The 27,170-nt window shown below is 40.1% G+C and overlaps 1 non-coding gene and 3 pseudogenes across 1 annotated transcript; 1 reads left to right on the forward strand and 3 right to left on the reverse strand.

Annotated features, from left to right (window-relative positions):
- Positions 1–1,393: 1,393 nt before the first annotated feature.
- On the reverse strand, positions 1,394–2,517 carry LOC109129279 (putative F-box protein At3g22720 pseudogene; annotated as a pseudogene).
- Positions 2,518–2,974: 457 nt separating this feature from the next.
- On the reverse strand, positions 2,975–15,467 carry LOC109129095 (putative F-box protein At3g22710; annotated as a pseudogene).
- Positions 12,108–12,214, forward strand: LOC147926574 (small nucleolar RNA R71). The gene has a single exon (XR_015583173.1). It is a non-coding gene; the product is annotated as a small nucleolar RNA R71 (small nucleolar RNA).
- A 10,630-nt stretch (positions 15,468–26,097) lies between the features above and the next one.
- On the reverse strand, positions 26,098–26,403 carry LOC109129238 (uncharacterized; annotated as a pseudogene).
- Between the last annotated feature and the right edge of the window lie 767 nt (positions 26,404–27,170).

Genomic DNA, 27,170 nt, shown 5'->3' on the forward strand with positions numbered 1-27,170 from the left:
ATATTGATGTAAAACATAAATTATCTTATTTATCTACATTTGTGCTTTTTCTTTCTTATGAGCTGTAAAACATATTTTTGTGTATGATTTTATAGATGAGTTGATATTTTTTAATTAATTTTTTTTATTTTTGGGTCTAAGGAAGAAGGATTGACATCGCAAGACCTTAATTTGATGTTTGAGTTAAATTTTGAGGTTTAAAGAAGAAAGATGGACGACAAACACACATATTTTATTAGCACATAGGCATGACCAGGGTTACTATTGTCACGGTTACGATTTATTAACCATCGGTTATGGTTAGAAATTTTTAAACCTTAACCAGAACCGTTTAATAAACGGTTAAACAATTACGTTTAAATACGGTTACGATTCAAGTGGTTACTGTTATATAAGGTTACGATTCAAGTGGTTACTGTTATATAAGGTTACGATTATCTGATAATATGATACGGTTGATATTATTTAATGATATAATATATTGATATTATTTATTTATAATTAATATGTTCTTATAGTGTACTCATATTTCTATATATCATATGGTTCATATTAAATAAATAATTATTAGTATGTTTTATTATGTTTTTAAAATATTATAACCAAAGTAAGGATTTTGGTTTGAGAAGTTTCTAAACGCATGGATCTAAAACCAAATAAGTATATGGATAAAATTATCAATAATTGGGTGCATATGTTGACTATGCTGGTCTTCACGAATTTTACAAATTTTATGGGAAAATAAGTTATTTTGTTCTTGAAGTATGATGGGTTAACAAGTTATGTGGTAGTGTTAAAAAAAAATTTTCAGTGGAAGAATGTGAAGAAGTTGACGAGGAAGAAGAAGAAAAAGAGTATAACGAAGAACCAAATGGTAAAAGTAACGATGACAATTACCACAAAATTTGACAATGAAAATGACAAGAAAGAATATGAAGAATAAGAAAACATTGAATAAAAAACACGAAAACATAGGTGGTAGCGATCAATTAAATATGAAAACGAGTTAAATTCATGATTATAAAATTGTTTCGTTTTTCTGGTGATCAAAGAAATGGTTTAGGATATGTGAGGTCATCAGTTTGCTTTCTCGCCTGGACGTCGAGTTAAATTCATGATTTTTTTATCAGATTTGATTTTATAACACAAGTGATTTTTATATTTTAAAAGATTGTGTATCTGAATTTTTTTTTTCTTAGTACGAATTTGAATTTTTTTTATGAGATAATATGTTATTACTATCATCAATCATATATAATTTTTATCAAAATATATCAAATAAACCCACACGTAGCGTGGGTTCAAAACCTAGTTGTATAAAATACAAAAACTAAGAATAAAAAAAAAAAAAGAAAAAAGAGGACTAGTGTCTTTGGTTTCTTCTCAATTTAACTTACTGGATTTGAACCAAACTGGGAACATAACTGAAAATAAATGGATTCCATTTTTCTAAACTGTTAATAAGCGAAATTTGTATGTTTGTAGACTCCGCGTAAGGGATGTCTATGCAATGTCCATCGTCCTCTCCGACAATGAATACCACGTTCTTGCTGGTCTTATAATCCTCATTAATATTGCAGCACAAGACAACACTCTTCTCCTCGTCGGTCAATAGACTTGAGAAGACGAAAGTAACGCAACAATTAAGGCGAGTGTCTAAGTGCAGTCTCCTCCACAACAGCGTAGCTTCATTATCATCAATGTTATTGGTTATCCATATCTCCATCTTTGATGTACGACGGTTCCAATTTAACACTGAGAGTTGTTCTTCTCTAACAACCGATAGAACCATGTTATAAAAATATTGGAAATGCGGAAGACACAGATGTTTGAATCTCTCTGTTGTAAAATCAAAACTGCATAAAGATCTAGATCTTTCTTCATGATCAAATGCAAGGGAGTAAATGTTTCCCTTCAAAGACACTCCATGAACCATGATGGAGGATTTGTGACTAACGTCATCAAGAACCCTCCATGAATCAGAGCTAAACTCATATATTTCAAACCCCGAGACTCTTCCGTATTGTGTTTAGAAGTGCACAAGATTTTGTATCTACGGCAAGATTCGTTGTTTTGGATATATCCTAGAGTGAAATTCAAGCCGTATCTCTTGTAATCATATTTGAATGGGATCCACCTGGTTTCTCCTAGACACGGATTCCAAACTACGAGTCGATCGTCCTTGGTTTTGCATAACAACAAACCGTCACAGTGGGAAACTCTGACTATATCGACTTGTCCTGAATTCGAATGGGAACCGTTTAGGCCAAGTGCACCTTTAAACTCTATAGACGGTGGAACAGCGTTGAGATTGAGTCTCACTGGACAAACCCTATGTTCCTTGAACATGAGAACCATAGAGTCCTTCTTTGCTTTACGAAAGTGCTTCTGGGTAAATCCTGGGTCTTTGAATAAAGCGTTCCATCGTTTGCAAGTAGTTCGTAATCGTATCAAAGATGTGGTGGGAACCTTAGAGAGTATTTCCTCTACCAATTCCAAAGGAAGATCGGGCACCATCATCCACACAGCTCCCAACGAAGAACAACGTTAGGGTTTCGTTTCGTTTTTTTTTTGTTTTTCACGTTTGCCCCTAAATAGGACGCTCCAGGCCGAAGCCCACATAATCTTTCCTTGGGCCGATCACACTTCGCACATTTCAACTCCTCATTCGCCGGAGAGGCTTTACCAATGCCTCTGTTCGCCAATGTCGCAAAGTGCAAAACAGAGGAAATATGCCCTAAGATCATTTAGTATGGCCATTGTCGCTATTGTTAGCTCTTACTGATTCAGTCAGGATCGCCATTTTCTAATCAAAACACCTATTGTAATTTCATCATCATTGGATCAAATGATTTTTTAAAGTTTAATAAAATAAAAATAAAGTCTCAAATCCAAACCAAAACTGGACAACTCAAAGAAGAAAGGAATCACAAAATACCAAAAAATAATATCTGCTATAATATTATGGGTACAAACAACATTAGCCTTGGAATTTCATATCCCTGGATCAGCGACCAAATGTTTTGTTTAATAACAAAAAAACAAAAAAACGAAGAACAAAAGAGGATGTGCGATAATTCACTTGATTTGGAATTGAAACACACTTGGAACATAATTGAAAATAACTGGGTGGGGATCATGGCCACATTGGCTAGGGGTTTCTGTGTAATATTTATCCTCCTCTCCAACAGTGTATACTTTTACCAAGCTCCCGAGGTGAATAGTACCTATATCACAACACAAGGACACTTTCTTCTCCGCATTGATTAATAGAGTCGTGAAAAAATCAAAAGAATAACTTAAAACTGGTGAATCCACTACATAGATTTTGCTCCACAACAAGTCTGATTCAATGTCAATTTTGGTGGTTACCCACATCTCTATCTTTGATAAAGTAGAACTCTGCTTTAATGCCGAAAGCTGTTCTTCTCTACCAACTGATAGAGTCACTTGGCCAATATCATTCTGAAATAGCGGAAGACGCAGACGTTTAAATTTCTCTGCTGTAAAATAAAAAATGAGTATGAATTTAAAATTTGTTTTGTGGTCAGTTGCAACCCAGTTAAAATTTGTTTTGTGGCCCAAAGCTGTTCTTCTCTACTATAACCGTATTATTGTATGCGGCAATCAAGAACAATGTCATCAAGAAACCTCCATGAATCAGAGCTAAACTCATATATATCAAACTTTGGGCCAATGGAAAAACTCCACCACCTCAAGATTTTGTAGCTACGCCAAGATTTGTTGTTTAGGATATATCCCAGAGCAAATCTAGTGATAAAATTGTAAACAATTTTCAATTGGATCCACGTGGTTTCTCCCAAACATGGATTCCAAACCACGAGTCTACCATCTTTCGTGGTGCACAACAACAAACCATCGCAATGAGAAACGTCGACTATGTCAACTTCTTCTAAACTAGAATGGGACTCCCTTACTCAAAACAATAAGAAGACTACCCAAAAGACTAGCAAGGACTCCACCAGTGGACGACCAGCAGTGAAGGGTCGTCCCCAACATCAGCTTTCAACCTTTTGCCACTGATGATGATGTTCAAATTTTTTTGTTATAATGTGCGGGGTTTAAACTCAGCCAATAGGCAACAAGAGATCATGCGTTGGGTTCGTAACAGTAGACCTTCTATAGGAGGTATTTTGGAAACACACGTCCAGCATGAAAATGCAGACATCCTTTTGGCTCGTAACATCCCCGGATGGAGATCCGATTATAACTATTTGCCTAATACTCAAAATGGGAGAATTTGGATAGTATGGGATCCGGCAATCCAGGTTTTTGTCTACAAGAAGACTGACCAATTAATCTCTTGTGGAGTATTTGACCCCTCTTCGATGCAGACTTTCTCAATCACCTTTGTCTACGCGCGTAACTGTATGGTGGCTAGAAGGGAGTTATGGAGCAACTTGGCAGAGCTACATCAGAATAGTCTCCTACGGAACTCTCCATGGCTCATCTTGGGGGACTTCAATCAAATATTACATGCAACAGACCACTACTCCCTTCACCCATATCCTCTACCTCTACAAGGTATGGCTGAGTTTCAGCAGTGTATAGACTCATGTGATCTTCTGGACCTGTCAAGCAGAGGAGCAACCCATACATGGTATAACAACCAGCCATCAAATCCAATTACAAGGAAACTTGATAGATCTCTCATAAATGAAGCTTGGCTTGCGGCATTCCCTCACTCAGATGCTCTGTATGATGCACCTGGAGGATCGGATCACACGCCAATCTTGGTAATCACTTCGGAGGAAGCAGACAGGAGGAAAGTACCTTTCAAATTCTACGCTTTCTTTACTACCCACCCAGACTATCAAAGTATTGTCGAAGCAGCCAGGAATGCTCCTATAGTCCCGGGAAACAGTATGTTCTCTCTCTGTCAGAAGCTCAAGGCAGTAAAAATTGCCTACAAAGCTCTAAACCGGAACAGCTTTAGCAACATTCAGGCCAGAACAGCAGAAGCTTACCAGGCACTAAACACTATTCAAACTCAGATCCTGTCAACCCCTTCAGCAGCTCTGTTTGAAGAGGAATAATTAGCTAGAACTCGATGGTCTATCCTGTCAAATGCATAAGAATCCTTTCTCAGGGAGAAATCACGTGTTAGATGGTGTTTGGAGGGGGATTCAAACACTGCTTTTTTCCACAAGTCTATTCTAGCTCATCAGCAAAGGAATCAAGTTTGTTCCCTCCTGAATGAAGCAAACGAAAGGGTCACGGACAAGGGTCTCCTTAAAACAATGATTGTTGACTATTATCAACAGCTGCTGGGTTTGGTTAACTTGCAAGTCGAACCATTATCAGTTGCTAGAATCCGAGAACTGACCACTTACAGATGCTTCGAGGATACGTCTACTGCTATCACTTCAATTCCGAGTCCTGAACTGATTACCTCAAGTCTCTTCTCACTACCAAGGAGCAAGGCGCCAGGACCGGACGGTTTCACTGTAGAGTTCTACATAAACTCTTGGTCACTAGTGGGACCTGCGCTAATAGAAGCAGTCACTGATTTTTTCTAAACATGCAAACTCATGAAGCAAATTAATGCAACAATTCTTGCGCTAATACCCAAGACAGTTACAGAAGAGAGACTCAGTGAGTTCAGGCCCATTGCTTGCTGCAACACCATCTACAAAGTAATTTCAAGGATACTTGCCAAGCGGCTTAAAGTCTTCACAGGAAATGCAGTCCAGAGGAATCAAGTTGCTTTCATACCGGGCAGGTTACTTTGCGAAAACGTTCTCCTTGCTTCAGAGTTAGTCACTGATTTTAACAAGGATGGACCAGCCACAAGAGGTTGTCTGCAAATTGATCTATCCAAAGCTTTTGACAATGTTGATTGGAGCTTTCTCAACAACACTTTAATAGCATATAGACTTCCTCTGGTCTTCATCAAGTGGTTATCAGCTTGCTTCACTACACCATCCTACTCAATTGGTATCAATGGCGAATTTGTAGGTTATTTCCCGGGGAAGAAAGGGGTAAGGCAAGGAGACTCGATATCAGCGCCACTGTTTACTCTGGTAATGGGTATTCTATCTAAACAGCTTGATGAAGGCGCTTCTCTGGGAATGTTTCGAACCCATCCTAAATGTGCAAATCCTCTCATCACTCATCTCAGTTTCGCAGATGACATCCTGGTTTTCTTTGATGGTGATGAAGACTCTTTAGCGGGAATTTTGGACATCATTGCTACTTTCAAAAAAGTTTCAGGCTTGGGGATAAATCTCTCAAAGACTTGCTTATACCTGGATGTCAATCAAAGAGACACCATCAGTAACCTGGCAGAGAGACACAACCTAACTTATGGTTCCCTACCAATGCCCTATCTGGGTGTTCCCCTGACCCCGGACAAGCTCACGCCAACAGATTATCAGCCTTTAATAGATAGGATTCAGAGTCGCATTTCATCTTGGACCAACAGACACCTATCTTTTGCTGGTCGCCTTTAGTTGATTCACTCAGTAATAAATAGTACAATCAATTTTTGGGCCTCAATATTTCTCTTACCAACGAAATGCTTGGAGAAGTTGGAGCAGATTTGTAATGCTTTCCTCTGGAAAGGTGTTGCTTCTTCAGCTCGAGGTGCAAAAGTCTCCTGGGAAACAATTTGTAAGCCAAAAAACGAAGGAGGATTAGGTCTTAAAAGGCTGGTTGACTGGAACAAAATTTTTGGCTTAAAGCTGATTTGGCTCCTATTCTCGCAAGCAGGTTCTCTGTGGGTCTCCTGGGTTAAACAACATTTACTTCATGACAAGAGTTTCTGGGATGCTGACTTTCGTGCATCCAGGAGTTGGATATGGCGAAAACTTGCGAAACTCAGGCCAGTGGCGCGTCCTTTTGTCACTTGCACTGTTGTTTCCGGCTCGGATGATTTTTTCTGGCATGACAACTAGACTGGGTTAGGCCCTCTACTGGAGTTACTAGGTGATTCTGGTCCAAGGGTAACTGGAATTCGTCTACTGGCTAAGGTGAGTGAGGCGACAATTAACGGAGCTTGTTGATCTCAAGGGGAAGACATCCCCTCCTGCTACTCCTCCGCTCGTGTCTTCAAGCTCAAGAGCCTCCTATCAGTGGAGGGGGACCTGATCAATTCTGTTGGAAGCTAACACCGGACCAATCCCAAGGCAACTTCTCGACTAAAAGAACTTGGAAACACTTGCATCCCCCTGGACCCCCAGCTCAATGGAGTGCACATGTATGGTTTAAAGATAACATCCCAAAGATGGCTGATAGATAGGTTTTCACCCAGGGTATCAATTCCCTGTGCAGTTGTAGTACAAAGGGTTATCAATCCAAATGGTTGTCTATTGCTAGCAAGAAGGATATGATCAGAACAATACAAGTCAAGCCAAGAAGATAGTGTTTTTGTTCTAACAGTCCTAAAATAAATGAAAGACAAGAATATAAACAAGAAACCACACGACCTAAGCACTCGATGCAAGCAATTGAGTACCGGATCGAGTGGGGGTGATCGAGTAAGCAAATGAGATATGAACAACTCGAGGTATCACTCGATACAGGTTATCGTGTACCTGATCGGATAAGTGGTCGAGTAAGTAAAGAAAATGCAACAAATAAAATACGAAAGCTCCTAAGGATGGGATAATCGAATCCTAAGTATTCTTGACCAGTACAGATGCCTTACATGCCTCAAGCAATTATTTCCTAGACAATGAATCTCTAAAACTTTGTCACCACACTCTCGCACTAGCAACAATCAAACTTGATCACTTCCCACACTCTCACACTAGTACATGACCAAGCATGCATTAAGATCGATTCATTATTGTCAGTAAACTCAAACTCATCTAATCTCTTACTCAGAGTCAAGTAAACCTCTAGCATTGGTTAAATCAAGCATTTCATCTACTCCTCTCGGTCTGTAGCATTTGTAAACGCCCTAGATCTAATCTCAACCTCTCGGTCTGTTAACAGCATTAAGAACACCAACCTAGAAGGAAATCTATCAAAAATATACAATCAAACTAAGGCATCCTAACCGATCAAGAACACAAAATCATCTATCCCATCCCTAGAAACTTTGATTCACTACTCAGATCCCATGGCAATGAACATAAACCCAGAAATAAATAAAATTGCATAATCATAAAGATGAGAAAGAGATACACGTTTTATGAAAAAGAAGCAATAGCAAAATGTAAACAGAATTCAAGTTGAAAGAAGAACAAAAACTGGAAAAGAAATGTTAAGAAAAGTGTGGAGACGGCTCTCGCCCCTTGTCTGTCGAAAATAGGGTTAAGAGGGGGTATTTATAAGGAAACATGTTGACCTAGCCACATCAGCAGGTATCCGACCATGCTACACGAGGTAGAACTCGAGCCCCACTTCGGGTGCATCATCGGATAGGTGATCGGATGGTCTTCGATCTGGATGTATATACGCTCACTAAAACAGAAATAACTCTTGAACCGCACATCCGATTGGCCTCAAATCACCACTATTGGAAAGAGAACTCGATTTCCAATAACTTTAAAGAAGAATTTTAGAAGCTGAATCCCAACGTAAAATCTTCATTAGAGTCGATATTTGAAGGTCTCGTCATGAACTCGACCAGGTGCTATGTGGCAATTATCGGGTGGTATGGTCAGGTGCCTCCTTTTTCCTTGTTGATGCTTCTGCGTAAACCCTATAAATGTAACCAGTTCCTTCCTTGCGAAAGATGCAACTTGTTAACCCTTCTTTTTGATCTTTTTAGGCTCTAAAGTATCTGTTTTCATCCAAAATGTGCAAATACAAAAATGCAACAGCCTAAATGGCCTAAAAGTAAATTCCTACAGTTAATGACCTAAAAATGCTAAGTTAAGGATATAAACAATGCAAAATATGGAGAAAAAGGGTGCTAAAAACATGTAAATTAGAGAGTTATCAGACCCCCAAACTTAAATCTTGCTAGTCCTCTAGCAAGGAAGTAGGAGGGTGCGGTTTGAAAATGGGGACTCATAACCTTTATATGCTAAGCGAATGATTCAAGCTATAGTCCTTAAAGATAGTTTAATGGTGCTAAGATCAATCAACATACTTACAAATATTTTTCAATGCCTATTACCATGCATCGATCTAGTTCAACCTCCAACTAAAAGTAAAGAACATCTCTTTCACATTCAGTTAAGTGTTTGGCGAATTCTTGCAAATGGAAGGTGAATCGAGCTCAATCGGTTCAAGGGTAAGGCTTTTTGGTAAGGTGGTTTCAAACAAATTCTTTGGGTGGTTTTCTCTCAAAAGAAGGAATGTTAGACAATTGTGAAAACTATCTAAGATTGAGAACAATTTGGGCAAACAAAGCTTAACTCTTGATGATCTAGCATTTTCTCATTCACTTTTTTTTTTATATATCAGACCCCTTAGAATTACACTACACACATCCTTGATTTTAACTCTTTTTTTTTTCTCCCTAAGGTTTAAACTTTAAACTTCTAGCTCTCTTTTTTTTTTTTTTTCTTTTCTTTCTTTGCTAAAATCCTAATATGCATATGTATATATATATATATATATATATATATATATATATATATATATATATTTTTTTTTTTTCTTTCTTTCTAGGAGACTATAGCAAGATCTTTTCTCTTTTTTTTTTTTTTTTTTTTTTTTTACTTTGAGACTTAGAGCTAATTGATTCTAACCTTAGGGACTTATATTTTTTTTATTCCTCAACCCAATTCCAAATAAACATTCTAACAACCTATCTTTCAAAACCGAATCTATTAGCTAGTTCAAATTCTAACTTAGCTAAATCAAGAGGCAGTTCTTTGTCATTCTCAATACTCTCAAGGTTTCACAACCTATAGCACAATGAAAAAGGCCTCACTCAACAATTCACAACAAGGTTTGAAAGAAAGGTTTGGGTTCATGGGTAGGGAAAACAAATTGGGTTAAACGAAAAGATTGGTAAAAATAGAGTGCTAACCCGAATTTAGAGTTACCATGAGCAAGTATTCAAGTTCCATAAGCAAGACAATTAAAGTTCAAATTAAATCCAATAATATAGAGATGTCCCAATGTTAAAACAAGTGGAGGAATCATTCAAAAGACACAAGGTTCTAAGCAAAGATTTTTTATTTTTTTCCAAAGATTGATCTAGCAACAATGAACTGTGATTAAGGGCTATAACTTCAATCCTAAGGTTTGATTTTAAACAAGATGGTTTTAATCATTTTCCCCTAATATGCATATGCAACAATCCTATATGAAACAAACTAGACTCAGTACTAATATGTGAATGCAACTACATGAACACTCTTTTTTTTTTTTTTTTTTTTTTTTTTTTTTTTTAAAAATTTTTTTGGTTTTTTCAATGCACATAGATGCAGACTCAAATAAATAAAACTAGCATGTAAAAATTTGAAATAAGAAAATAAGAAAATAAGAAAATAAGAAAATAAAACACAATGTTAAATACATTCTAGGACCCTCCCTCAAACTTAAATTACACAGTCTCTGTGTAAATAAAAGTCTGAAAAGAAATCCAAGAATCACACAAAATGAAATGAAACTAAATGCAATGTTATTTACAATGATTGGATGAATGTTGTACATCATGGGTTGGTGAAGAAATACGTCACTACAGCTTCCATGCTTCCCAATGTACACTCAGGCTTGTTTTCAGCTCCAGTGGTTGCTGGATTTGGCTCATCAGTGAGCTCGTTGATGTGTGGAGACCTGTTGCTCGGACCAGCATCCGAGTCATGCCTCGGGTAGGGCATCGAGTACCCCATCGGGTTAGGCATCGGATTGGCTCTAGCTCATTTAAATATCCTCTTAACACTTAATGTCTTTTATTCCTAGAATTCAAAGACACTAAAGAAAAGAAATCAAAACAGCAAAAAACTTAAGCCATATTTAGAAGGATACCTTTGGGACTTCCTCCCAAGTGAGCTTGTTTAAAGTCACTAAGCTTGACTTTTCATCCTTCTCATGCTTTGGAAAATTTATAGAGAGGAGATGAAGTCCTCTCTATTCCCTGAGATTTCATTTTTCTTCTTTTTCCATGATCAATGCTAAAAGTTTTATTCCTGATCGTTATATGCAGCCCTTGCTTTGCTTTCTTTGAGGAAGAACCACTGACTTTCCCTTGAAGCTTCTTGATATTCCCACTGATCTTCTTCACTGTAGTTCCCACAAAATCCTTGAGAATGTTAGTAGTTTGAAGTGCTGACAACCCATCACATACGGGATTTCTTGACTCTAGCTGTTGGGGAAGCTTGGAGATTGAATATGAGCATTCTGGGAGAGCTGGAGTGTGACCCTACCATGGACCCGAACATGAACCCGAACATGGGGTCGTGTTATGGGGTCGTGCTCCCGTTGGAGCTTCCTCATATGCTGCGAAAATCTCTGCTTTTGGCCCATTTACACCCTCAAAGACTACATAATGATTTTCACATAAATCTTCCCCATCTTGAACTGCATTGTCCCCAATGATTGTAATATTTTATTCATAGGCAGGTAACTCTCTTAAGGTTATAGCATGGATAGTAGCCAACTCCCTTTGATGGAGTATTGATGTCCCTGGGAGTTGTCCTGAACAAGTAGAAGCAGCCAAGCTTTCAAGGTGATGAATTCTGGAGGTCAAATCTTCAATATTGAAATTAAGGGCATTATTAATGTAGTCCAGTTTGTTGTTCATCTCTGTAAACAGCCTGGCTGTTTCCATAACTTCACTAGCTTGACATTGTAGAACTTGCTGAAGCATATTCGTCAGTTCTTGATCTTGAGCAGGGGGCTGCTTGGAATGTTGTGGAGGATACATTGGGACCATAAACTGCTCATCTTCACAGACAACATGTACTTGCTCCTGTTGGGTTAGACGGATTTTATCTAGCCTCTCAAGCTTCTCATTTAAGGCTTTTAGTTCCTTCCTATGCCCTTCCTCAGAATCAATACATCCCTTGAAGCTGAAATCATATTCCTCACAGTAATTTGCATCGCATTGAGCAAGATTCTCTACTAATTCCCAACCTTCAGCTCTATTCATGAAACTTCCATTGGATGCTGTGTTTAGAAGTATTCTGATACTGGGAATAACACCTCTATACAAAGTAGTCAACAAAGATGCATCGTTGAATCCATGGTGTGGGCATTGTCTCTGGTAGCCTTTGAAGCGCTCCCATGCTTCACTGAAAGACTCGCCATTTTGTTGGAGAAATCCGGAAATTTCGTTCCTCAAACGTGCAATCCTTGAACTAGAGAAGAACTTTGCAAGGAAGACCTTCTTACAATCAATCAAAGAGGTGACTTTTCCAGAAGGTAAATTGTTTTCCCACTGATGGGCCTTATCTCCTAGAGAAAAATGGAAACAATCTCAGCTTCAAGGCATCCTCACTAACTCCATTTATTGGTGAGACTACAGAGCCTATCAAACTCATCAAGATGTGCAAGGGGGTCTTCAGTAGGCAGGCCATGAAATCTGTTGCTTTGAACCATTGAGATCAGACTACTCTTGATTGTGAAGGTTGTGTTGTGGACAGCAGGAGGCACTATCCCATACCTCTGAGTATAAGTAGTGAGAGCATCACTATCACCAATCTTCCTTCTCCTTAGAAGTTCAGTTTGATCCTGTGGGTTTTCCATTCCCACTTCTTCTTGTTCTACTTTGATACCGTCCTTTGATGTCTTGGTTCTCTTGGCAAACGGTTGGTGTATACAAGTACCTGATCAAGAATCCGAAAGGTCACACGAGCAGGTGCTCGGGTAGACAGGTTCGGGTAGGGGTTCGGGTGGGGGATCAGGTAGGGGTTCGGGTGATGGATCGGGTAAGGGGTCGTGTAGGTTCACCTGAGATCCAAATTGATAGATAGGTTTTCACCCAGGGTATCAATTCCCTATGCAGTTGTAGTACAAAGGGTTATCAATACAAATGGTTGTCATACATGTTTGATTGTTGCTAGTGCAAAGGGCTATCAGGAAGGATATGATCAGAACAATACAAGTCAAGCCAAGCAGATAATGTTTTTGTTCTAACAGTCCTAAAATAAATGAAAGACAAGAATATAAACAAGAAACCACACGACCTAAGCACTTGATGCAAGCAATCGAGTACCGGATCGAGTGGGGTGATCGAGTAAGCAAATGAGATATGAACAGCTCGAGGTATCACTCAATACATGTTATCATGTACCTGATCGGGTAAGTGGTCGGGTAAGTAAAGAAAATGCAACAAATAAAATATGAAAGCTCCTAAAGATGGGGTAATCGAATCCTAAGTATTCTTGACCAGTACAGATGCTTTGCATGCCTCAAGCAATTATTTCATAGACAATGAATCTCTAAAACTTTGTCACCACACTCTCGCACTAGCAACAATCAAACTTGATCACTTCCCACACTCTTGCACTAGTACATGACCAAGCAGGCATTAAGATCGATTCATTATTGTCAGTAAACTCAAACTCATCTAATCTCTTACTCAGAGTCAAGTAAACCTCTAGCATTGGTTAAATCAAGTATTTCATCTACTCCTCTCGGTCTGTAGCATTTGTAAACGCCCTAGATCTAATCTCAACCTCTCGGTCTGTTGACAGCATTAAGAACACCCACCTAGAAGGAAATCAAAAATATACAATCAAACTAAGGCATCCTAACCGATCAAGAACACAATCCCATCCCTAGAAACTTTGATTCACTACTCAGATCTCATGGCAATGAACATAAACCCATAAATAATAAAAATTGCATAATCATAAAGATGAGAAAGAGATACACGTTTTATTAAAAAGAATCAAGAGCAAAATGTAAACAGAATTCAAGTTGAAAGAAGAACAAAAACTGGAAAAGAAATGTTAAGAAAAGTGTGGAGACAGCTCTCACCCCTTGTCTGTCGAAAATAGGGTTAAGAGGGAGTATTTATAAGGAAACAGGTTGACCTAGCCACGTCAGCAGATATCCGACCATGCTACACGAGGTGGAACTCGAGCCCCACTTCAGGTGCATCATCGGATAGGTGATCGGATGGTCTTCGATCTGGATGTATATACGCTCACTAAAACAGAAATAACTCTTGAACCGCACATCCGATTGGCCTCAAATAACCACTATTGGAAAGAGAACTCGATTTCCAATAACTTTAAAGAAGAACTCAGAAGCTGAATCCCAACGTAAAATCTTCGTTAGAGTCGATATTTGAAGGTCTCGTCATGAACTCGACCAGGTGCTATGTTGCAATTATCGGGTGGTATGGTCGGGTGCCTCCTTTTTCCTTCTTGATGCTTCTGCGTAAACCCTATAAATGTAACCAGTTACTTCCTTGCGAAAGCTGCAACTTGTTAACTCTTCTTTTTGTTTTTTTTAGACTCTAAAGTATCTGTTTTCATCCAAAATATGCAAATGCAAAAATGCAACACCCTAAATGGCCTAAAAGTGAATTTCTACAGTTAATGACCTAAAAATGCTAAGTTAAGGATATAAACAATGCAAAATATAGACAAAAAGGGTGCTAAAAACATGTAAATTAGAGAGTTATCAATGGCTTTCATCCTATGGCTCACGGTTCAGGATAGACTCACGACATGGGACAGACTATCCAGGTGGAATCTCCCTGTCCCAACAAATTGCTTACTCTGTCTCACTGGCAGCGAATCAAGGGACCATTTGTTCTTTCTATGTCCTTACTCCCAAAATCTATGGTCAGGCTTCTTCTCTCATTTTGCCTCGTCCCCAGGCCCATTGTTTTCTAACTGCTTAAGCTGGATAAGGAATCCTACCGCAAATAGGAAACTCAATACAGTCTGCAAAATGGTCTTCCAAGCTATGATCTATTACTTATGGAGGGAACACAACTCTCGCCTACACACAGACTCAACTCGCACTGAAAATCAGTTGAAGCAAGAAATCCAGCTCCGGGTAAGGCGAAGATTGCTCGATTTGGATCGTGCTCATCAAGGAAATTACTCAACAACACAAGACACTTACCTTAGCCTTTGGTTCTCATACTTTCAAATCCCATAGTTTCTTAAGTATTTGGCTGTATATCTCCATCAATGTGTGTTTCAAAAACTCTAGCAATATCCCTGTAACTGTTGCCAGGTTGGGCTTTATAATGAAATGGTATCTCTTATTAAAAAAAAAAAAAAAAGAATGGGACTCCTTTGGTTTTAAGCCAAGTGCACCTTTAAACTCTATAGAAGGAACTCCTTTGGTTTTAAACCAAGTGCACCTTTAAACTCTATAGAAGGACGTTGAGAGTGACGCTCACTGGACAAACCCTAAACCCCTTCGATTAACATGAGAACCATAAACTCCTTTGGTGCTTTACGAAAGTGCTTCTCAGTGATCTTTCATCTTCGAATATAGCATTCCATCGTTTGCAAGTAGATCGTAACCTTTTCACTGATGTTGCTGGAACCCTTGAAAGTATTTCCTCGACCAAATCTGGCGGAAGATCGTACATCATTTTGTTCTCTCTTTTTGTGATATGTTGTTCCAAGGAAAACGAAAGCGGCTACTCAGATCTCTTAAAGTAAAAATTAGGGTTTGTCTTTAATATATTCTTGCTTTTTCTTTTTAACCTTTAAATTTTGTTTTTCCAGTTTACTTAAAAAGAATAAAAAAAGTCATATAGTATAAAAAAGATTAAGGGGATCTCTCTAACGACGTACACAAAAGCATGTTATAATTATTTTATTTATTTTTAATTAAAATTTTAAATCATACATTAATTCTTAATTATATGAAAATTGACATGTTTTCACTTATTATTAAATATTTTGAAATATAATTATTGATAAATAATTTCACACACATTTTATTATATAAAATTTGATGTCAAAATTATTCATTAACGAGATCGTGACACATGTAAGTTGTATTGATAAGATGTTTACACGTGTTCAGATTACTGCTTAACATGATCGCAACATGTGTCAAATTAATGATCTTAGATTTTGAAAGGACCCAACCTTTTTTAAAAAAAATTAATAAATAATAAATATAACAAATAAATAAACTACAACTAGTTGTCTCATACCCACTAGCCACCTAACCACAATCACAATCAACAGCGGAATAACAATACCAATATCCAATAAACATAAATAACCAATATTCAAAACATAACCAATATCCAAATAACCAATCATCATAAAACATGGAACCAGCAACCTAGCAATGTTTCTAATGACTCAACTCTAGCAATCTAGCAATGCCAGACAACATCCAATCGAGTCCTTAGAACATCCTCCTCTTCATTGTCTTGATTCCACGATCACACTTTGCCTTTACCTGCATCACAAACACAAATTGCAATGCATGAGTATTTTATAAACACTCAGTAAGGCAATCCTCCCATCTACTGGGCTATACACACAAACAATAGAGACATCTCTAACCATCAACCAACAATCAACATTCAACAATCGACAAACCAGGACTCTGCATCGACCGACACCAGTTGGAAGTTGCGTCGACCGATGCAAGATCTGCATCGACTGATGCAAAGTTAACTTGCATTGACCGATGCTCCCATTGCATCGACCGACGCATGCTCGACATAACACGAAAACCCTAGAGTTTACACGCCGTCCTCGCATCTGCATCAACCGACGCACAATGTGCATCGAGCGATGCAATGCCGAGCATCGTTTTCCTCCGAAGCTTCTCACCGGATCTTCGTTCCTACAACCAAAAAAACTCGATCCCAAGCCACAAGAAAGCTTCCTAACGTCCCAAACATCAATCTAACAAACCTAACAACACATAACAAGCAAATCAGAGAGATCTCTACCTTAGATAAGCCATGGTCATGCACTTACCTTAGCCAAGACGAAATTGAACCTCAAGCAAGTAATAAAACACTCCTAGCAAGATCCTACAACGTTCTAAGCCTCAGATCTCACCAGAAAAAGCCACCAATACACAAAAATCACCAAGAACACCAAGAACACTCTTTCTCTCTTGTTGCTCTCAAAAACGGCCAAAGTCGACTAATGAAACAAAAGAAACGATTTCAGGGTTTTCCTTTTCCCTTTTGCCCAAAACGCAGCGTTTACCTTAAACTCGTCCACACAAAACTGAACATGCATCGACCGATGCACCTATTGCATCGACCGATGCAACCCCTAAACCGGGATTTCGGTTTGCGGATGTTACAATTATCCCCCACCAATCTAGATTCGTCCTCGAATCTCAAACAACCATCAGCCAAGGAATCCCGTGCAACCATCTCCACGGCCCGCGCTCTTCCGACCGATCTACGGAAGGTCACCTCTTGGCGATAGACTCACGCTCCAGGCATTATTTTCTCTCGACTTTTGGACTTTCCTTTACCCATAGGTCTAAACCTTGAGTTTTTATTGGCTCCTCATCAGACCTAAGTCTGCATGCCATAATGTTGGCTCCTCATCGGGCCTAAGCCCGCATGCCATAATATATAAGGAAAAATCCAAATTCGTCTCTCTGCCCCCGGATCGTCATCCGAAGTCGATATACCAACCATACTCCCAAGCCAAAAAGTCTCAGAATATGTCAGTACTAGGAGAACCTAAGTCCCCCAAGAGTCGCGAGCAAACAATTCTGAACACGTCTGAGTCCTATCCCTATCCAGGTTTCCTTCCCGTGGCTCACTTAAAATATCTCAATGTCCTACCAACCACATATCCCCTCACTGGAATACCTCATGACCACACAAGGATCATATACATGCCACAAGGCCAACAAATGTCCTAAACAGGACCGTCACAAAGACCAAACAATCTGTCCTAAACAGGACCGTCACAAAGACCAAGCAATCTATCCTAAACAGGACCGTCACAAAGACCAAACAATCTGTCCTAAACAGGACCGTCACAAAGACCATCTGTCCTAAACAGAACCGTCACAAAGACCATCTATCCTAAACAGGACCGTCACAAAGACCATCTGTCCTAAACAGGACCGTCACAAAGACCATATGTCCTAAACAGGACCGTCACAATGACCATCTGTCCTAAACATGACCGTCACAAAGACCACACAACTGGCTAAACAGCCCGCCACAAAGGCCACACAATGTCTAAAAAGACTGCCACACATGGCACAATGAATCAAAAGTCCGCCACTAAGATCACACAAGCCCCTTCAAGGCCCTCCACCACTAAAAATGGATAAATTTTAACTCCCATAAAACTTTCCATTTTAGCACCTTCCACTTCTGGAAACTTTCCACTTTTGGAAACTTCTATTACAGGAACCTTTTCTCAAAAACCCCGCCACACGGAAACTTTGTACCCCGAGCACCACCTCATCTTGTTACTGAGTCGCACAACCAACCACCCCAAGCGACCGAGTAAACAAGAGAGATGGGCTGGAATATTCCATTCCCGCTCCAGCCACGGATTACAGATGGGACCAGGCTAGACAAGCTCAAGTTGCGGTTTGCTTCTCATACCACTTCTTAAACCTTGCCTTCATTCTTGCCTCAGGCTCCCAAGTCTGCTCCTCCACACCATCACAGTCCGAAAGGACTCTCATCAAAGGAATCTTCGTCTTCCGAAGTTCCTTGATCCTCCTCTCGAGAACTCTCACTGGTCTCGCCTCCAAAGTCATGTTAGACTGAAGATCTACAGGAATATTAGCCAACAACCGATCATCCTCACAGAGACACTTCCGCAGCATAGACACATGGAAAACCTTGTGGAATGCACGCATAACCTCAGGTAACTCTAGTCTATATGCCACTAGTCCAACTAGCTCAATCACTCTGAACGGACCCATATACCTCGGACTCAACTTAGTCTTAGTCAATGACCTGTTTGGACCACGCAACATGGCCATCTTGAGGTACACTTTGTCTCCTACCTGAAACTCAAGATCTCTCCTCCTCCTATAAGCATAACTCCTCTGCCTATCCTGAGCCTCCTTCATGTTCAGCTTCAGAACCCGAATCTTCTCTGAGGTCTCCTAAACAAAATCTGCCCCGAACATGCTCCTCTCCCCCACCTGAGTTCAGCATACCAGTGTACGACACGGCCTCCCATACAAAGCCTCATAAGGAGCCATCCCAATACTCGCCTGATAACTGTTGTTGTAAGCAAACTCTACCAGGTTTAGGTGATCTGCCCAATGGCCTCCCCAATCCAAAACACACATCCTCAGCAAATCCTCCAACGTATGTATCGTCCTCTCTGACTGTCCATCTGTCTGGGGATGATAAGCCGTACTCATATGCACCTTAATGCCCATCTCTGCATGAAATGCCTTCCAGAACACTAATGTGAACTTAGAATCCCTATCAGACACAATACTCGATGGCATCCCATGCAACCTGACTATCTCCCTCACATATTTCTTAGCCAAGACCGCTGCTCCATCAGTCTTCTTAATCGCCAGAAAATGTGCTGACTTAGTCAACTGGTCCACAATGACCCAAATAGCATCAAACGTCCTGGACACTGGCAAACCCACCACGAAGTCCATAGTAATCATATCCCACTTCCACTCAGGAATGGGTAGACTCTTCAGCAGCCCGCCAGGAACCTGATGCTCAGCCTTCACTAGCAGACACATATCACACAGCGCGACCCAACTAGGTACATCCTTCTTCATCCCGACCCAATGATAGTACCTCTTGAGATCACGGTACATCTTAGTCGCTCATGGATGAATAGAAAACCTGCTCGCAGGAGCCTCTCTCAGGATCTCCTATCTCAAATCCTCATCCTTGGGCACACAAACCCGACCATGCACCAAGATAGTACCATTATCTGTGACTTGATACTCTGAATCCACATCATTTGAGGCATTCACCAGCCCCAAATCCTGCTCCTGAGCCAACCGCACCCTACTCAGAAGATCTGCTCTATCAACTGCTTCCAAACCCAACGGTTCCTGTGAAACAGCACACAAGCTCAAAGCACTGATCTCTCCTACCAGAGACTTCATCTTCTGCTCCTAAGCTGAAGATACCCTCTTCCGACTCAGAGCATCTGCAACCGTGTTAGCCTTACCAGAGTGATAGGCTATCTCCAAATCATAATTTGCCACCAGCTCTATCCACCGCCTCTGCCTCAAGTTCAGCTCGGGCTGAGTGAATATGTACTTCAGGCTCTTATGATCTGTAAACACATGTACCTTTGCACCATAAAGATAAGATCTCCAAATCTTCAAGGCAAAAACTACAGCAGCCATCTCGAAATCATGAGTAGGATAGGTGCCCTCATGCTTCCGCAACTGCCGCGGAGCATAGGCAATCACCTTCCCATGCTGCATCAGCACACACCCCAAACCAACTCTAGATGCATCTGTATAAACCACATAGGGTTCTCCCTGCTCAGGCAAAGCCAACACTGGCGTAGTAGTCAACATCTCCTTAAGGCTTTCAAAGCCCTCCTCACACTCCTGTGACCACGCAAAAGGGACATCCTTCCCTGTAAACTTAGTCATAGGGCGTGCTCTACTTACAAAACCCTGCACAAACCTTCTGTAGTAACCTGCCAAACCAAGGAAACTCCTGATCTCTGTGGCATTCTGCGGTCTAGGCCAATCCCTGATAGCCTGAATCTTCTCCGGATCTACAGAAACCCCCTCTGCAGAAACAATGTGATCCAAAAAGCCCATCTCCCGCTGCCAAAAACTGCACTTGCTCAACTTAGCAAACAACTTCTGCTCCCGCAGCTTCTCCAGAACTGCACTCAAATGCATTGCATGCTCCTCAGGAATCTTAGAATATACCACGATATCGTCGATGAAAATAATGACAGACACGTCCAGAAACTTTTAAAACACGCTGTTCATCAATCTTATAAACGCTGCTGGTGTGTTAGTCAACCCGAAAGACATCACCACAAACTCATAATGCTCATACCTCGTCCTGAAAGCCGTCTTCCTCACATCTGCCTCATCTATCAGTATCTGATGATAACCCGACCCCAGATCTACCTTGGAGAACCAAGTAGCACCCCTCAACTGATCCAACAACTCATCGATCCTAGGAAGAGGGTACTTGTTCTTCACAGTGACCCGGTTCAAACCCCGATAATCAATACACAACCGGAAACTCCCATCCTTCTTCTTCACAAACAACACCGGCTCTCCCCATGGTGATACAATAGGACGGATGAATCCCTTACTCAACAAATCCTCTAGCTGCTTCTTCAGCTCTGCCATTTCTGCTGGAGCCATTCTGTAAGGAGCCTTGGATAACGGCGTCGTCCCTGGTTCCAGTTCAATAGTAAAAGGATCCGACCGAGATGGTGGTAATCCCTGCAATGACTGAAACACATCCTCAAACTCCCCCACTACCGGAATACCGCTAACCGTAGACTTCCCTACTGACTCTGGCATAGATATAGTAGCCAAATAAGCCTCACGGCCCTTCTCGATCATCTTCCCAGCCTAGATGGCCGAGATCACGAGACTCCCCGAAGTCGGTCTAATCCCCTGAAAAACGAACGTCCCTCCTGGACGCTCAAACTCCACTCTACCATGATGGCAATCCAAATGCACCATATGCCGATGCAACCAATCCATCCCGAGAATAACATCATACAACTCCACAGGACTGATAAGCAAATCCGTTGGCCACGACTCTCCTGCGATCTGAATATCAACTCCTCTAACTCGTCCAACAACTCTCAGGAACTTGCCTCCCGCAACTCTGACAACTCCTATACGCTCCCTGGGATACCCTCTGATTCCTGCACTCTCTGCACACTCCGGAGTAATAAAGCTATGAGAAGCTCCAGAATCAAACATAACGTGGGACTTAAACCCGCCCACCAACAAGGTCCCTACACAAACCTCATGTGTTGAGAACCTAACACTTAATCACAGGAAAAACATAAAATCTGAACCTAATGAAATTCACAAAGCTTAAGTATCAGAAATTATACCTGTGATCGCCCCGGCACTGGTTCCACCAGTCTCTGCAGTCGTGTAAACCCGTGGTGCCTGCTCAATCCGTGCCACCTGCTGACCTCCAGGCTGCACCTGCTGCAATGCTGCCACTGCTGCCGGCTGCAACTTGGGACACAAGGGCCTGATGTGCCCTGGCTCCCTGCAATGATAGCATACACGAACCCCTGCTGTCGGAGCACTCCTCTTGGGACAGCTAGCAAACTTGTGATCCTTGCTCCCACACTTGAAGCAACCCCTGTCACTCTGCTTCTGCGTAGCCTCCCACCTCCTCTTGGTTCCCTGCACAGGCTTGCCGCCCCTGCTAGAACCTCCATGATGCTGAGCCTTACTAGGCTGAACTGCTGGACTAACCGCCACTGACTGTGCCTGGATATCCTCCTCAATCTCTGCTGCAGTCTCAACCAGCTCTGCACGCGTAGCATAACTACGTCCTCTACAATGGACCCTCAAGTCATCACGAAGAGCCCTCACAAACCTCCTGATCTGGGCTTCCTCAGGCTCCATAGCCCGGCCCCCATAACATAGAAGTCAACTGAACTCCAAGTCTAGCTCCTGCACTGACTGTGTCCCCTGAGACAACTGAAAGAACTGCACCTCCAACCGGTCCAATGCCTCTCTAGGAAAATACTTGCGGTTGAACTCCAAGACGAAGTCAGCGCAAGTCATCTCCCTCTGTAGTCTCCTAGCAGCCACTAATCTCCACCACACCTGAGCATCACCAACCAGATGATAGACCCCTATGTCCACCCAAAACTCCTCAGGACATCTCAGAGTATGGAAGTTACGTTTCACACTCGTCCTCCACGCCTCCGCAGCAGTAGGGTCTGTACCACCCGAAAACCGCTCAGTCACAAGACTCTTCATCTCCTTGAGCATGGACAAATACCATCCATGTGCTACTGCATCCGCAGCCACTGGCTGCCGCTCCTCCGCCACCACTGGTGGCACTACCTGAGCCTGAGCCGATACCACTGGTGGTAACCGCTCCAACAACTGTGCTAGCATAGCCGCAAAGTCTGCACCAGGGACTCCACCAACTGGGACTCCCACACCTGGGACCCTATCATCACCGACCACTGGAGCATCAACACCGCCCCCTCCGGCCACACTCATGGAATCCATCTGGACACCCTGTGACTCACCAACACCCTCAGCTGTCACACTCTGGTCTGCAGTATCACTCACTGCTGGGCCTCTGCTTCTACCACGACCACGTCCGCGTCCACGGCCACGTCCGCGTCCACGACCAGCAACAGCACCATCTCTAGCCATCTGCACTACCATGAACAGAAGACTAAGCAAACAATTTCTATCATAACACAGAAATATAAACTCACCGTGGAATCACAAAGTAGGCTCGAAGAGGATGTTCTAGGACTCCATGCCACACACAATTGACTAACCCACATAATCAATCAAAGCATGCAAATCCCAAACATCTACAGCACAAAGCCAAGTGAACCCAAACCTAGAACCATAAGGGCTCTGATACCAAACTGAAAGGACCCAACCCTTTTTAAAAAAAGATTAATAAATAATAAATATAATAAATAAATAAACTACAATTAGTGGTCCCATACCCACTAGCCACCTAACCACAATCACAATCAACAGCGGAATAACAATACCAATATCCAATAAATATCCAATAAACATAAATAACCAATATCCGAATAACCAATCATCAGAAAACATGGAACCAGCAACCTAGCAATGTTTCTAATGACTCAACTCTAGCAACCTAGCAATGCCAGACAACATCCAATCGAGTCCCTAGAACATCCTCCTCTTCATTGCCTTGATTCCACGATCACACTTTGCCTTTACCTGCACCACAAGCACAAATTGCAATGCATGAGTATATTATAAACACTCAGTAAGGCAATCCTCCCATCTACTGGGCTATACACACAAGCAATAGAGACATCTCTAACCATCAACCAATAATCAACATTCAACAATCGACAAACCAGGACTCTGCATCGACCGACACCAACATGCATCGACCGACACCAGTTGGAGGTTGCATCGACCGACGCAAGATCTGCATCGACCGATGCAAGGTTAACTTGCATCGACCGATGCTCCCATTGCATCGACCGACGCATGCTCAACATAACACGAAAACCCTAGAGTTTCAGCGCCGTCCTCACATCTGTATCGACGGACGCACAATGTGCATCGACCGATGCAATGCCGAGCATCGTTTTCCTCCGAAGCTTCTCGCCGGATCTTCGTTCCTACAACCACAAAAACTCGATCCCAAGCCACAAGAAAGCTTCCTAACGTCCCAAACATCAATCTAACAAACCTAACAACACATATCAAGCAAATCGGAGAGATCTCTAGCTTATATAGGCCAAGGTCATGCACTTACCTTTGCCAAGACGAAATTGAACCTCAAGCAAGCAATAAAACACTCCTAGCAAGCTCCTACAACGTTCTAAGCCTCAGATCTCACCAGAAAAAGCCACAATTCCACAGAAATCACCAAGAACACCAAGAACACTCTTTCTCTCTTTTGTATCTCTCAAAAACGGCCAAAATCGACTAATGAGACAAAAGAAACGATTTTAGGGTTTTCCTTTTCCCTTTTGCCCAAAACGCAGTGCTTAACTTAAACTCGTCTGCACAAAACTGAACATGCATCGACCGATGCACCTATTGCATCGACCAATGCAACCCCTAAACCGGAATTTCGGTTCGCGGATGTTACTGATTTTGACATATGTCTAAGTTAATCGTTAGAAAAAAATTTTTTTTTAAAAATTTACAAAAAAGAACTAATCCAAAAGCAAAAAGGAAATATTTACCTATCACCGTAAAGAAATAGAGCATATGTCTTATTATATAAAGATAAATATTAAATGATATCCCATATCAAATCAAAACTTAAATACGCTAGGAAATTATGAATAACAAAAAGACAAATACAAATCATGCATGCAAGATCACAAAACCTATATCTTAGTTCCCCCTTAATTAGTATTTAATCAATTGGGTTTCCAATATTGGGCTATGGCCCCTGTAAAGATTTTTTTTCTTTATGTTTTAAATTGAATGTTTTTTAACAAAAAAAAAAAAACAGAAAACCTTGCTAGCAAAAGAAAACAGGGTATCATGAGTGATGATCAGATTGCTATGATCAAAAAGACACTTGCAGATAAATCTCATATATGGCTGAATTTAACAATTCTTCATATATGGGTAGACAAACTAAATCAATATGTAAATACAATATTTATATAATGCTACACATATATCTTCGACTACTTCCACCTATCTGACTATGTTCACATGTATGAATAATAGACATCATATTGTTTTTAATTTTTTTATTGATTTTCATTTCTAAACATAGTTTACCGAAATACAGGGTTCCCAAATTACAACTTCGCAACTTAGACGATGGTAAGAATTTTTATTCTATTTGTTTTATACAATTTTGGATACGAATTTATGTACTATCAATATTTGTTTATTCCTTCTTTTTGGTATTTTATTTTAATTATGGTGTAGCATTTTTAGATCTTAGTTATATTATTTAGTTAAATTTGATTTTCTTATTATAAATTCATGATATTTTAAAATAAAAGTTTTATATTAATTTGTGTTTCTTTTATTTTTTTCAGTTAAATATATGTAAGATTTTTAGTTATTTATTCTTTTAAAAATAAATATTTTAAATTTCTTATGTTTTAATATTTTTAGATTTTTTATTTTAGTTTATATTTTATCCTCTTTTTAGATGATTGAATCCGCCTTTAGAGCCCCATATTTAAGAATTCCGGAACTCTTTCTTTGGTATCTAGGATCATAAAAAAAAAACAAAAATACTAGTTCGATCATAGGGGTCAATTTCTAGTCGCATAGCTTCGTAATAATCCTGTAATGCTTCCGCATAATTTCCTTCAGATTGAGCTGACATCCGTTACGGTCGTCATTCGCTTTAACGAATTCTCCGTTTCAGAACCGTATGTGAGATTTTCATCTCATATGAGTCCTCCTTTAGGTGCATAATGAAAATAATATATGTAAAAATGTGATGTCATTATGAACTAAGCGGGGCTAATATTTTTACAAGAAATCCCTAGCCAACCTTCTTGCAAAAGATATTTTCTTACAACCAAGTGGGTTCATGCTAGATAAAAATAAAAAAGGAAACTCTCAAAATTTCTTTGTTCTCAACGCCCCTAAATTTCTAGGAATGAGTCACTTCAACAGTCTTCAATGATTATACGGGTATCCAAAGTACGAACGAGATGGATGTTTATCGTTCCAACCATTTTAATTTAATTAGTTCCAATCGCAAAGAAGAAGAAGAAAGAAAGGGAATCATTTTGAACAAAGTGTTCGTGTTGTTGATTTCTCGGCGTAGTGCTTCTTCCCCTATGCCTCCTATTCGTATATTGTATTAGTGTAGTAGGATTGATCTGTAATACGGGAACCATAGGTAAAAACCTTTTGCTCAATACTTTCACAATTGAAGCATCTAAGGCTGCATTAATCGTGGATACATGACAGAAGGGATTGTTTTTTTATATTATAAACTTCACCTTCAAATAGAAAAAATAAAATCCAGATAGAGGGACACATAGGTTTTTAGTCCCTAAAAGGTTGTATTACATGGGAAAACATATACTGCTTGACATGATTGCGACATGTGTCAAATTAACGATCTTAGATTTGACACATGTCCAAGTTAATCGCTAGAAAAGAAAGTTAAACAAATTTTTACCAAACAAAAAAAAAACTAATCCAAAGACAAAGGAAATATATACCTATCATCGTTAGGAAATAGAGCATATGTCTTATTATATAAAGATGTGTATTAAGTGGTATTATCCTATATCAAATCAAACTTTAAATATGCTAGAAAATCATGAACAACAAAAAAACAAATACAAACTATGCAGAAAACCTTGCTAACAAAAGAAAATGGGGTATCTGACGATCATATTGCTATGATCGGAAAGACACTTGCAGATGAACCTCATATAAGGCTGGATTGAACTACGTTTCATATATGGGTAGAAAAAACTAAATCAGTGTGTAAATACAATATTTATATACTGCTACAATAAATCTTCGACTACTTCCACCCATCTCACTATTTTCAGACATTGTTTTATTTTAAAATTTTCATTGATTTTCATTGTCTAACATAGTTTACCAAAATACAGGATTCTGATAACTCTCTAATTTACATGTTTTAAGCATCATTTTTTGTCCATATTTTGTATTTTTTATACCCTTACCTTAGCATTTTTAGGTCATTAACTGTAGGAATTCGCATTTAG

This window comes from Camelina sativa, chromosome 15 (assembly GCF_030686135.1).
Source record: "Camelina sativa cultivar CO46 ecotype springtype chromosome 15, ASM3068613v1".
Lineage (NCBI taxonomy): Eukaryota > Viridiplantae > Streptophyta > Magnoliopsida > Brassicales > Brassicaceae > Camelina > Camelina sativa.